Here is a 12,728-nt window from a genome sequence, read left to right as displayed (position 1 = left end):
ATAAAACACAAGGTAAAATCATTTAAAAATAAAGAATAATTAGTAAGCAAAGGCAAAAGTAGTAAAAAAGTAATAAAAGACAAGGTAGAATAATTATCAAGGCAGATTCAGATTTTGTAACTCGGCACAGTTAGCAGAAAGCATCTGAGAACAGTTTGGTCTTAAGTCTAGATTTAAAACTGGCTACTGTAGGGGCCTTTTTGATGTCATCCGAAAGTTGGTTCCACAGCTGAGCCGCATAGCAGCTAAAAGCTGCTTCATCATGTTTAGTTCTAACCAGGGTAGGAATTTCACGGCGGCCACGACGGCCATGGCCGTCGTAGCCCCTTGCATTGGCCGTGAGGCCCCTTTGAAAATCAGAGGTTTACAGGCCACGGTGGCCTTGGTGCCCCCTTCTTTCAATATTCTGCTTTGCGTCCTACTAATAGCGATTTTTATTTAGCCTGTGGCCTGTCAAAATAATATTAGCATTCACGGCGCAAATTAATTTAGTCTTTTACGCAGTGGAGAAAGTGACAGCCAAGAAAGAAAGTGCGTCCAAATTCACCCTTTTTCAGTTGAACTACTCTCGAAGTAGCCTATTCATCACACAGACATCACAAGTATCACATGAAAGAGCTTTTTCTCAGCTTTTAAACGATGTTAGCCGATAATTGCTGTGTTGAACGGTTCGCGAGAAAAGTAAATAATATAATTCAATTTAATCATACATTCTACTGAAGGTTTTGCGTCCCATGATCTCCCTACCCATTCATCTCGGTGGAATACTTTACGAACCCTTCTTTTAACACATGACAAGCCATATATCAGAATAAACAGGAGACCTTACCGAACACAAAGGCGTAAAGCAGTCCCCTGTACAGTTAGCCGTTCCAGAGTAATCCAGTTTTGAATTTGCAGTAAAGTTCGACATACATGGATGTCTCCAAATTTGGGCTTTTACATTGTTCCACATGATTTCATAACGGGCCAAATACAAAATAAATGTTACAAATATCGCCTAGATATTGGTAAATCAGAGGACAGCTGACTAAGAGTTTGTGAAAGTAGCCTTAATGATCACAAAATGCTAAGCATGCATCTAGGCTATTTGAGTTTCTTAAAGCTGAGCTGTGCTTAAATTGTTCAATACATGATTTCTTACATAACAGGCCAAATATAAAATAAATGTTATATATAGCCTATATATCTGTAAATATTAGATGATCAGATGATTTACAGTTCTATTTAATATGTCATGTTTCATGTTTTTGTAATGTTTCATACAGTGATGCAGGTCGACTGCAGTGAATAGGCTAAATACAACTTTGATCATTTTTATAGCCTACTACTGTAGGCTATAGTTAACTTTGGCCTTGGTGCCCTGACATGTGGCCTTTGTGCCCCCCACCAAATATGCCCAACTGAAGGCCAAGTGGCCTTGCCCCCGGAATGGTGAAATTCCAAGCCTGGTTCTAACAGTAGGTTTTACTAGCAGGTTTTTCACCTGGGACCTGAGAGGATACAGACATGCAATTGGGTGCCATCAAAGAATATATTGACATTTGTTACACACTTGTATTAGTGAGCTAGAGACAATGAGGATGAGTGTTGCTTTAGATCACATATATTTTTGTAGAAATGTTTAACTTTTGTAAAATATACAAGCAAGAATTAGAGTTTCAACAATCATTGAACAACCAAGGGGATAGCATTTACATCTTATGGTGTACAAGGAGTTGCAGGAGTAGGGGATAGAGAGGAGTTGAGAAGCATGATTTAATTTCTTTTTATTATGTATGGCTATGTGGTACAGTTATAAATTAATTTCACTGGACTGGTTTTACTTTGGCTCCGCCGAAGCAACCTTTTCCCTGGTATTTACTTGGAGTAAATACCATTTACTCCAAGTGTCAGCAGTGTCTCTTTTTCCTTCGCAAACTCTGCAAACTCCAGGTCCACCAATCCATTCTGACAGCATTCTACAGTTGTTTCATTGAATCCATAATCACCTCAAGGCCGTAGTCATGATGTCAATATTGGGGGGGACCAAATCTGTGGTGGGGTCTGAGGGCCATGCAAAAAATATTATTAAAAATCACAAACAAGTCGTTACAACGTTTTTTCCAACTTGTGTGCCGTCGCCACATTTGATTCCTACGTTTTGCCTGCATGGATGCGCATTTGAGTTCGCATCTAAATAATATGCAAGATGCAACAACCATTTCTAAGAGGCCTATAAACAGGGTAATTCCTGGCATTAGTACTAGCATATGAATGCATTATTTATGTTGTAAGACATGTGAAAGAAATGAATGACACAGGCTTGCACAAATTCATCATTTAAAATAAAACTTTTCATTTTCGCTTACAATACGTTACAATATGGAAAATGTTTCAAAGTTCCCTTTGAGTCTGATCGGCTCCAAAAATGTATGGGATTTCCTTAGCCTGTGCTACACCTTTCCAACAAGTTTTGTGAGAATTGTGAGCTTTTGCGATATTGTTGCCAGCCCTACCTCACCGCAGTAGGGTCAGAGAGGGTTAAAGCGGAGCTAGGACAGTAATCAAGTAATGGTAGGGTGCAGTAAATGGAAGCTTTTGAGGCCACTAACGAAAAGGAAAACCACCAGGTCAAACCACTCAGGGGTGTAGGCTACTCTGGAACAATCACTAGGTCACTAATTTGTGTGTTATTTATGTTTGATTACATTTCAGATGGTGGTGGTTGTTGGTTTCCTGTAGAGTTTTTTTTCTTTATTTATTTTTCTATGTCCGTATATTGGGGGGAAACATTTTGGTCATATTTGAATATTGGGGGGGACACGTCCCCCTCAATGTCTATGGTGACTACGGCCCTGAATCACCTTCAACATCACTTCCTGGTTTGGAGCACTGTCCAACATCCATAGGAACCCACTAAACAGAATCAAACTGAGCAGCAAAATAACTGGACAACAGCAGGAATCACTCATCAGCATATACAACAAAAGGACTAAGCAAAAAGCAAAACAAATCACTTTGGACATCACACACACTCTACACAGTCAGTATTGCCTCATACCCTCAGGCCACAGATACAGAGCACTTACACTAAGGACAAATAAGTATAAGTAAGTATATTTCCGTGAGGGAAATTTGGTCTCTGCATTTATCCCAATCCGTGAATTAGTGAAACACACTCAGCACACAGTGAGGTGAAGCACACTCTAATCCCGGCGCAGTGAGCTGCCTGCAACAACAGCGGAGGGGTTAAGTGCCTTGCTCAAGAACACTTACAAGTCCAAAGTGCTAACCAGTAGGCCACGGCTGCCCCTAAATAGAGCCCTGTCAAGCTTTGTCTCAGCATCCATTAGACTTTTGAATGGTTGAACCCCCTTCTTGAACTGTCTTCTCTCTCTTTTAACACCTGGACTCTTTTTAACTATTATTTATTGTCCCTCCACTGTGGAGGTATTAACAAATTATTTATTCACCAGGCTCAGCAAAGTTTTTATTATCTGCCATATGTCTAGTGTGGGCTGATGGTGTGTGTGTGTGTGTGTGTGCGTGCGTGTGTATGTGTGTTTGTTTATTGTATGCATTGGGTATGGACACACCCTGCTGCTCCTCCACATGTGAAGTTCCAGACAGAAAAATAAAGTTCTTTGAATTGAATTGAATTGAATATAATTAGGTCTAATGAATAAGAAATCCACGACTAACTGAATATGGACATGGATTGGACACATGCTTTACACATGACTGATATTGCATTTGTGAATCCTTGTTTACAGAGGGTGAAATAATAATCTTTTACATTTATTTGTTTTACTTCTTTTAAAGAATGATGCATTGAGTTAGCCTGGAAAATCCAGACCCTGATAATCTAGAAAGATTAAGGGTCTGGCCAAGAACAATGTAATGGCCCAAATCAAGGGGCGGCAACAAGCATGCATTTAAAAATCTCACTGCACGCAATTGGATAACACTAGACCATGTTTACTCTGAATGATTTCGGACTCAATCGGATAACAATACGACCAATGTGTACTGTCCTCCAATGTTGCAGCGCTGTCTTCATCAGTTCAGCTGGTTCCCCGGAATGTTGGGGTAAAAGTAACGTGCATCATTGCTCTTTGCCAGAGTGTCTCGCAGAGACAATTCCATTGTGCTCTCGCGAGAACTCTGGATTTCCAGAGTAGCATTGAGTACAGTACAACATTTAAAATAACTTTCAATAGTTTGTTAACTGTTGTTCACCACTGCTCACTTATAGTGATATATAGCATAGCTAGCGTAGCGGTCATATGGATTGTCATAGCTTTTCTCTCTCACACACAGACACACATATAAACACACACACAAGCACATACACGCATCCACAGACACGCACACATACAAACACACACATAAACACACACACACACACACACCGGCAAGCACATACACTCACATCCACACCCACAGACGCGCACACATACAAACACACACATAAAGACACACACACACACACACACACACACACAGGCAAGCACACACTCACGCACACACATACACACAGGCACACATGCTCGCACACACACGTGCATGCACATACAAGCAGGGGATGGAGTAGGAGATGACAGCCCGACCGATTTACTGGCGGGCCGATATTATCGGCCGATATTAGGCATTTTCCAAACTATCGGTATTGGCAATTATAACGGCCAATAAATAAATTTAAATTCAGTAAAGGAAAACCGAATATTGATCCTTCATTAAGGCTGCATTTCCAGTATTGGGGTTACATCGTTTGTCCACCAGATGGCGCAGCGTCTTGCTGCAAGACACTTGACTTGGTTCCACTTCACTGTGACTTCCTACAATGACAAAGCAACGGTAGCTTACGGTTTCACCGCTTTGTGGCTTGTGTATTCATGGTAGGAAGATTTTCAGGTGAAATGTAAATGTTACATCAGCTTAATATTATATAACATTATAAAATAACATATAATGTAAAATAACATTAACCCTTTGTTGACGGACCTGACGGACCGTTTAAATATCTTTCCTCCAGGAACGATGGCATTGCGGTTGTTATGACGACAAAATATACCTCTACAAAGCAAAATATGCCTTTGACGAGCCTTACTGCAATATAGCCAATTGAAATTCAAAGAGTAGTAAGCTTTCCTTTGTGATTGGTTGTTTTTTCATGTCGATATAATTGAGCACTGCCCACATTAGCTGAGCGCCATGAAGTTGATTCAACATGGCGTCGCCCTGTCGGCAAACACACACGCGAAGCAAGAGAATCTTACCTCATGAATGATCAAAGTGGCATCGAAAATTATGCCAATATCGAAACTATCACTCTTTCCAGGGTAGGAGAATTTGGTTTAGGTCAGGGATTACAAGAAGAAAGTGATCCTTAGTTGGAAGGAAGGTAAATAAAACCGTGTAGCATGCATGCATGCGTAACGTTAGTTTATGGAATGGGAGAAGTGACCCTTCTAGTTTCGTAGGCCTAATAAATCAAAATGTTGCTTATTTCTAAAATGTTGTCCCCAAACAACTTGAAGATGTTATAGGCTATTTAAAGTTTCAACTATTTCTTAACGTATCAGCACAAACTGTGCTAAGTGTATGACGTTTTTCGTGGTAGAATCGCGGTAGGAAATGTAGGCTAGAGACTTTGGTTATCTCTATAAGACATAACGTTAGCACTTGACATACAAATAAGTAGGCTTGCCTCCCGTAGGCTATTAAATCAAAGGTAACTCTTATTTCACATGCTAGAGATGTTTAAGAACATTTGCTTGTGACATACACCTGGTGGGGTGCATTCTTCAGTTACCTTATTGGTAACTGTATCCTTCAGCCAGGAGCAGATGTCATCAGGTGGTACACAACCTTCACTGAGTGTTTCGGCCCTCAACCACAACACTCTCCAGTTGGTGGGCCGGCAGTGATGGCCAGGTCACTGCCCACCTGCTCCTGGCTTCCAGCTTTCCTCCTTCCGCTTACTCCATATCCAACAGGAGGCACGTTCTGCCTCCTCCCCCATCCGACGAGCAGCTTGTTTTTTGCTCCTGTCATCCAGGCCCAGAGCTGATAGTAACCGCCAGGTTGATTTGGCGGGGAAACCTCTGCAGCCGACCTCCACCGGAAACAGCCATGCCTGCCATCCCCATTCCTGAAGAAGGGACTGGTACTTCAGGGCCTTCCTCTCATGGGCAATGTCACACCCCTCCTCCCAAGGCACCGTCAGCTCAATCAGGATTATTTTCCTTCCCTCAGTTGACCACAAGATAATGTCCAGATGCAGGGTTGTGTGCACCACCTCTGGGAACTGCAGCCTTCCGCCTACGTCCACCCTCATCTCCCAGGACCTGGCATATTGGAGGAGATTGGGCTTTGGTGCCTTGGTTGCAAAATTGAATTTTGAATTTTGAAAATTGAATGCTTGAATTTCCCCTAGGGATCAATAAAGTATCTATCTATCTATCTATCTATCTATCTATCTATCTAAAAGGCCTTGCTCCCTCCTTGACAAAGGTGACCGCCCTCTTCAGGCCTGTACAGGCAGGCCTCTTCTTGGATCTCTCACGCTCACGCTCTCACTCTCACGCTCTCACAGGGACAGTAACACCTTGTCATGGCGCCACCTATACCGTCCTTGGGTGACGGCTGTTTTACACCCTGATAGTATATGCGCCAGTGTTCCCATCTGACCACAAAGCTTGCAATTAGGATCTTCTCTCAGCCCTCATACATGTAAGTGCGCGGGCGAGGGAAGGGTGTCATAGAGAGATCGCAGGAGGAAGGAAATTCGGAAGGGCTCCAGCCGCCACAGCTCCTGCCATGAGATCTTCCGCTTGGGAAGGTCCCATTTAGTCCATGCGCCCTGGGATCCTTGTTCCACTGCTCTTGCCATCCGCCTCTCCTCCTCACGGGTCCGCACCTCAGCCTGAACCATCTCCTGCCTGCTCTTCACACCTGTGCTTCTCCACTGCTGGAAATGTGCAGAGCCAAGTCCTCTCCATCCGATGCAGGGGCTTCCAAGGATGTCTCGCAGCTTGATAGCGCTTACCGCCTGCTCTACAGCTGTGTTGGCTGACCATTTGCGTCGGCCCGGGTTGTGACCCTTACTTGCCTCACCAGATCGTCTTTGGAATCTCTGAGGCCTCTAGTAGGACTCTACACTTTGCCACTTTATACTCCTCTACAACGGAGGACAGGAGAAGTTGTAGCTGCCCTAAATGGATGTAGAGGCCCACTGAGGAAAAGCTTGGAGGAATCCCCAACCACCTTCACAGGTGCTTGTTGGTCTTCCTCTCAATGCCCTCTACGGCTGTCATGGGGAACTCAAAGATGGTGAAGAGCCAAAGAAGCCTGGGCAGGAGACCATGCTGGTACAGCCAGGTCTTGAATTTACCAGGGAGTTTGGACTTGTCAATCCTCTTCAGCCATTCCTCTGTCTGCCTCACAGTGTTATCGATGTTGGCCCTATCTGAGAGTGACACATCAAATCACTTTCCCAAACACTTTACTGGGTTCTCTTCAATTGATGGAATATCCTCACCCTGGACTTGAAGACTGAACCTCCCTGTGGGCTTGCCTTTTCTGATCACCAGACTCCTGGACTTACTGGCCTTGAAGGACATCCTTGCCCACGTGGCTACAGAGCCAAGGGTTTCCAAAACCCATCTTGCTTGGACATGTGTACCAGTTGTTACTGTGATGCTGGCTGGAGGATGCCTGACTCCAGAGTGGGGCCGCGGGTTACTCCTTCTGCTGCTGTGATTTACAGAAGGTTCATGCCCATGACAAACAAGATGGGGGAGATGGTACACCCTATAGGGATCCCCTTTTGGGGGTCTTGCCAGTTGGTTTTAAACTGCCCTGCTGTGAACCCTCCCAGGTAGCTGGAGATCATGTCACGGATAGCCTTCGGTATATAATAGTGGTCCAGTCCTTCATGGATGAGGTCATGTGGGACTGATCTGTAGGCGTTTGCAAGGTCTAGCCAGATGACTGTTAGGTCAACTTTTCTTCTGCTTTGCCTCGCGGATCAATTGGCTGATCATTGAAGTGTGCTCCAGGCATCCTGAGAAGCCTGGAACACCGCCTTTCTGTATGGAAGTGTTGATGTAATGATTCTGAATCATGTAGGAGGTCAGCCTTTTTGCAAGCACAGAGAATATCTTACATTCCACACTCAGTAGAGAGATTGTCCTAAATTGGGCAATTGAGGAGGAACCATCTTCCTTAGGAACAAAACAGCCCTCTGCTAACTTCCAGCTTGGTGGGACTAATCCCTTTGCCCAGATTTTCCTCAGGATCCTCCACAGCCTCCTAATATAAGAAGTTGTGGACATCGCTTGTATACCTTATATGGTATACCACTTGGACCAGGAGCTGCTGAAGCCTTGGCTTTCTGGATGATGTCCTGTATTTCCTGCCAAGTTGGCTCATTCAGCTCCACTGATGGCTCTTCAGGCTTCTGGACGCTGTGATTTTGTCCAAGTCCTTGGCCCCTACAGGGGTCACTGTGAGTGTCTCGCAAAAACTCCTCTACCTCTGCTTTTGAGCTGGATAGTGTGCCAGATTTTTGTTGACCCAGAAGAGTTCTGGTGAAGCTGTACAGATCTTTGAGGAAATGCATCCGCCTCTTCACTGTCTTCCTCCTCTGTTGCCGTAGATATTCTGCCCTCCGGAGTTTGCACATCTGATCCCGCAACTTGCTTGTTAGGTCTTTAATACCCTCCCTTTCAGCTGGTGGGCCGATTTTGAACTGTTTGTTAAGGATCTTTATTTCGCCTCTCAAGCGACAAATCTCTCTTTCCCTCCTGTTTGGTTGTCGTGGTGGTGGGGGCTGGCTCCTCTACTCTATTAGGCCAAACCTTTCCTTTGCCAGATTGTACGTTAAGGCTGTGAGTGAGTCAATCTTCCTGTGCACGGGACCAGCCAGAGAGGCTTCCAGGATGCCGTCCAGGTCGTCATCAAACTGCGTCCATGCTATGCTGTGGGATGATGTGGGCCACTTAATCCTCTGTCTCCTTGAAGAGTGGATGGGGGTAACCGAAGGGGAACTTGCTCGGTCTGTCCTCTGGCTCTGAGGCGGCTCAAGTACGTAGAGATATTCAGCACTTTGGGGTGCTGCCTGGCTGGAGTTCTCCTTCGTCTCATCGGACACTGTGTCACCTTCCTTCCACAAGCAGACCTGCTCTGGTGGATCTTGAGTCCTATGGTGCCTTTGCAAACTTTCCCACAATGGCACTTTGCTACATGTTGCTCTCCGGTCAGCGTTGTTTGCTTTAGCCTTCTCGTTGTCTTTATTCCTGTCCTGGCCGTTACCGAAATATCCGTCCCGTTGAGTCTCTCATCCTCCCCCCCTCTTGGGAGACTCTGGGGGTATTGCTCTTTTTGTTCAGTCGTAGCGAGAGTGCTGCAGACAAGGTTGCTAGCCTTGCGTGCCCGTGCCAGTCTTTTCTAGAGGTCAGCTGTCTCTCCAGTGTCACCGACCTTTCTCGGTTGCCATCCAACACAACACAATTTCAGGAATCTGCCCAAAGAAAGGAACATAATAAACGTTTCATTGCTAGATTGCAATAAATCAGCAATTTATGCAGTGGAAAGGATACATAATAAAATAGTGATTACATAAACACTTTCTGTGTCATTATAGTCAATCATGAAGTTATTCCACTGCACAGACATCATGAGACAGACAAAACACGTTAGCCTATCTAAACTGATATGTAGCCTATTTATGAATGATTAATATACAAATTCAATAATGTACAACTTTTAAAATGATTCATATACAAATAAATGGTTTATGCATGTAAACCAAATTAACTCAAACAATTGTGTCTGTTGTTATTAGGTCCTAACACTCTAGTGCACATTGTATGTAGGAGCTTTGACAACATTCTAAATCACATTTTTACACTGATCACTAAATTTATCAAAACTTTTGAACAGATAAGTATATTTGTTCAAATAAGGTTTTGTTAAATCATCCACAAAATTCCCTGTATTTTATAAACTCTAATTTTTTCTCTTTCTTATACACAAATATAGCAAAAATGGGTTTTGGGGCTGTATTTTGGGCACCAGTGCATGGCGTAAAACTCGTTTTCCACCCGCACAAAGTTTAATTCGGTATTTTGCACGTTTATTTTTTAAACATTGCGCCCAGGGGTGTGGCAATTAACAACCTAGGGAGGGGCCTGGCGCGTTGTCTTAAAATCGCTATCGTACACCACCTAAACCTGGTCAGAAGTCAATGGCGATTTGTTCATATGCTATTTTAAGAGCGCATGTCAACGCGTGTAAAAATGTGCACGCACTATCCTTCTATCATTCATGAACGCACACCAGCGCACGTCCATGCAAAGCATTACAAATTGCACGATTACAATGGGAAACATAATTAGAATAAAGATATTACGAAATACTGTATATCTCATGATGAGTAGTTATTCACCATCATTTGCAAATTGGTAATGACAGTTAAAAGTTATTAGGGGAGAGGCGAGAGACACGTATTAAGCACAGCTGAAGACGCACTGTCATGAGATATAAGCAACTCCTCTGCACATGGGCGGATTATGAACTTTTGGACCCCCCACCTATTGTTGTATATGTGGGAGGGGGGGTTTGGGGGTCCTCCCCCAGAATTGTTTTAATTTGTTTGATGTGATTTCCTGTATTCTGGTGCATTTTGGAGATGGCCAATACTAAATTCAATCAGATTCATAGCCTACATCCTGTTGATATTGAGGCAATGATTCCATGCAAAGGTTTGGGCTTCAGGGCCCCCTGACCCCTTGGGCCCCTGGGCCTGGGCCCGGTAGGCCCGTGCAGTAATCCATCCCTGCCTCTGCAGGATAAATGTTGTTTTATTCAGTCATTTGAGCAATATTAGGGTAAGTGTTGCTTTTTCCAGCATATGTTTTCGATGGTAACCCATTATCAGTCAATAGTGAAAGTAACTGCATATAACTGTCATGTTGACTGACACCATGGTGAAGTTAGTTTCACTTTGCCAATGAGTTCAAATAATAGACGAGTGCAAATGCGTGAAGGCTATGCTAGGTTTTAGTAAAGCATGGTTTAAGAATGACTATTCCATACGGTCTCGCAAGCAGCCTCCTTCAAATGGGCCGAAAAAGACTGAGTCTGTCCACTAGCCACTTTTTACTAGCCTGGTCCTTATCGCCTGTGACTACGTTTCTCTTCGTCATACAGTCTGGAACAAAGTAATAATAATCTGTCTCCGTGCTTATTTTGAGGTTTAAAATCATTGGAGTTCCCTTAACCAATCAGCAACGTTTGGTAATGACGTATGCTGTGCGCCGGAGTTCAGGCTTTTAAGCTTACCACTTCCGATTCAGGCTCTTACGCTTCCCACTTCATACAGACCGCTGGCTAGTATGCAGGCTACCTGACCGCCAGGGCAGTCTCTTCGTAGTGGATATATCTCTAACTTGCGCCAGCCACAGACTGAGAGTTGTATACCAAAAGCGTCACGTCGCTGAGATTATATCAGATCTTGTCACACGCCAGTTTTCCCTCTTATCTCTTCTCGCCGCTTATCAGACGATTGTTGTTCTACGAAGCCCGGTGGCTTCGTCGGAGCTTACTTCGTTCTCCACGGGCTGTTCAGACTACACTCTCGGATAAGTTGGATTGTACTGACGACCTACGTGTTATTTAACCTGGAGCTTGCTCAGTTAAACTAACAGTTGTTCGGCATAAAACAATGCAGCCTACCTTGAGCCACGCTCAGTGACTGGCTAACGTTACTGTCCACAAGCACGGTAGCCTCGCCTGGAGCCCAGCTCGGCCACACTAGCCTCTGTCAAACACGGAGCGGTTTACCTTGAGCCCAGCTCGGTAACCGCTAGTCCCAGTCAAGCACAATCACAGCAGCCTTGCCTTGAGCTCCGCTCGGTAACCGGCTAGCTCACGTCAAGACACACCGCCTCGCCTTAAGCCCCGCTCGGTAGAGTAGCTAGTAGCTAACATTCCGTTCCTTAAGTAGGCCTATGCCACATTGATTTTGTTAAGGTAATTTGAGAGTAGGGGGGAGAATAACGAGCAGCAAACGTTTATTTGAAAACATGATAAGTAGTGATGCATGTAGTACACATGTGCGTTTACAGGGCTGCCAACTTTTCAAAAAACCTTGGAGTGAGATTTGGTGGGGCCAACCAAAATTTTGCTGCGTAAATTTTTTTTTGGCTCATTCAGCATTATACCGTACAGTAAAAAAAACGCACATCAGTGGTTCTCAGGTGTAGGGACCAGGCATGGACGGATTATGAGCTTTCGGGCCCTTGGGCCCAGATGTATTAAGGGCTCCCCACTAATTGTCGTATATGTGGAAGGGGGGTTTGGGGGTACTCCCCCAGAATTTTTTTAATTAGTTTAATGTGATTTCCTGTATTCTGGTGCATTTTGGGGATGGGCAATACTAAATTCAATCAGATTCATAGCCTACATCCTGATGTGTTGATATTGAGGCAATGATTCCATGCAAAGGCTTGGGCTTCAGGGCCCCCTGACACCTTGGGCCCCTGGGTCTGGGCCCGGAAGGCCCGTGCAGTAATCCATCCCTGGGACCAGGGTCCCAGAGTTATATGAACATTGGTATCAAAGGGATCTAGCCTACTACTAGGACCATGGGCGTCGTAGGCATTGTGAAAGTGGGTGGGACATTTCAGCGGTGGGTATGGGGGTCCTCCCCCAGAATTTTTTTTTTGGACTAGATGCAA

This window comes from Alosa pseudoharengus, unplaced genomic scaffold, assembly GCF_046254945.1.
Source record: "Alosa pseudoharengus isolate Yale_2024_CS ecotype anadromous, Long Island Sound unplaced genomic scaffold, YU_APseudo_1.1 YU_APseudo_1.1_scf_4, whole genome shotgun sequence".
Classification (NCBI taxonomy): Eukaryota; Metazoa; Chordata; class Actinopteri; order Clupeiformes; family Clupeidae; genus Alosa; species Alosa pseudoharengus.
This window is presented reverse-complemented; position numbering follows the sequence as displayed.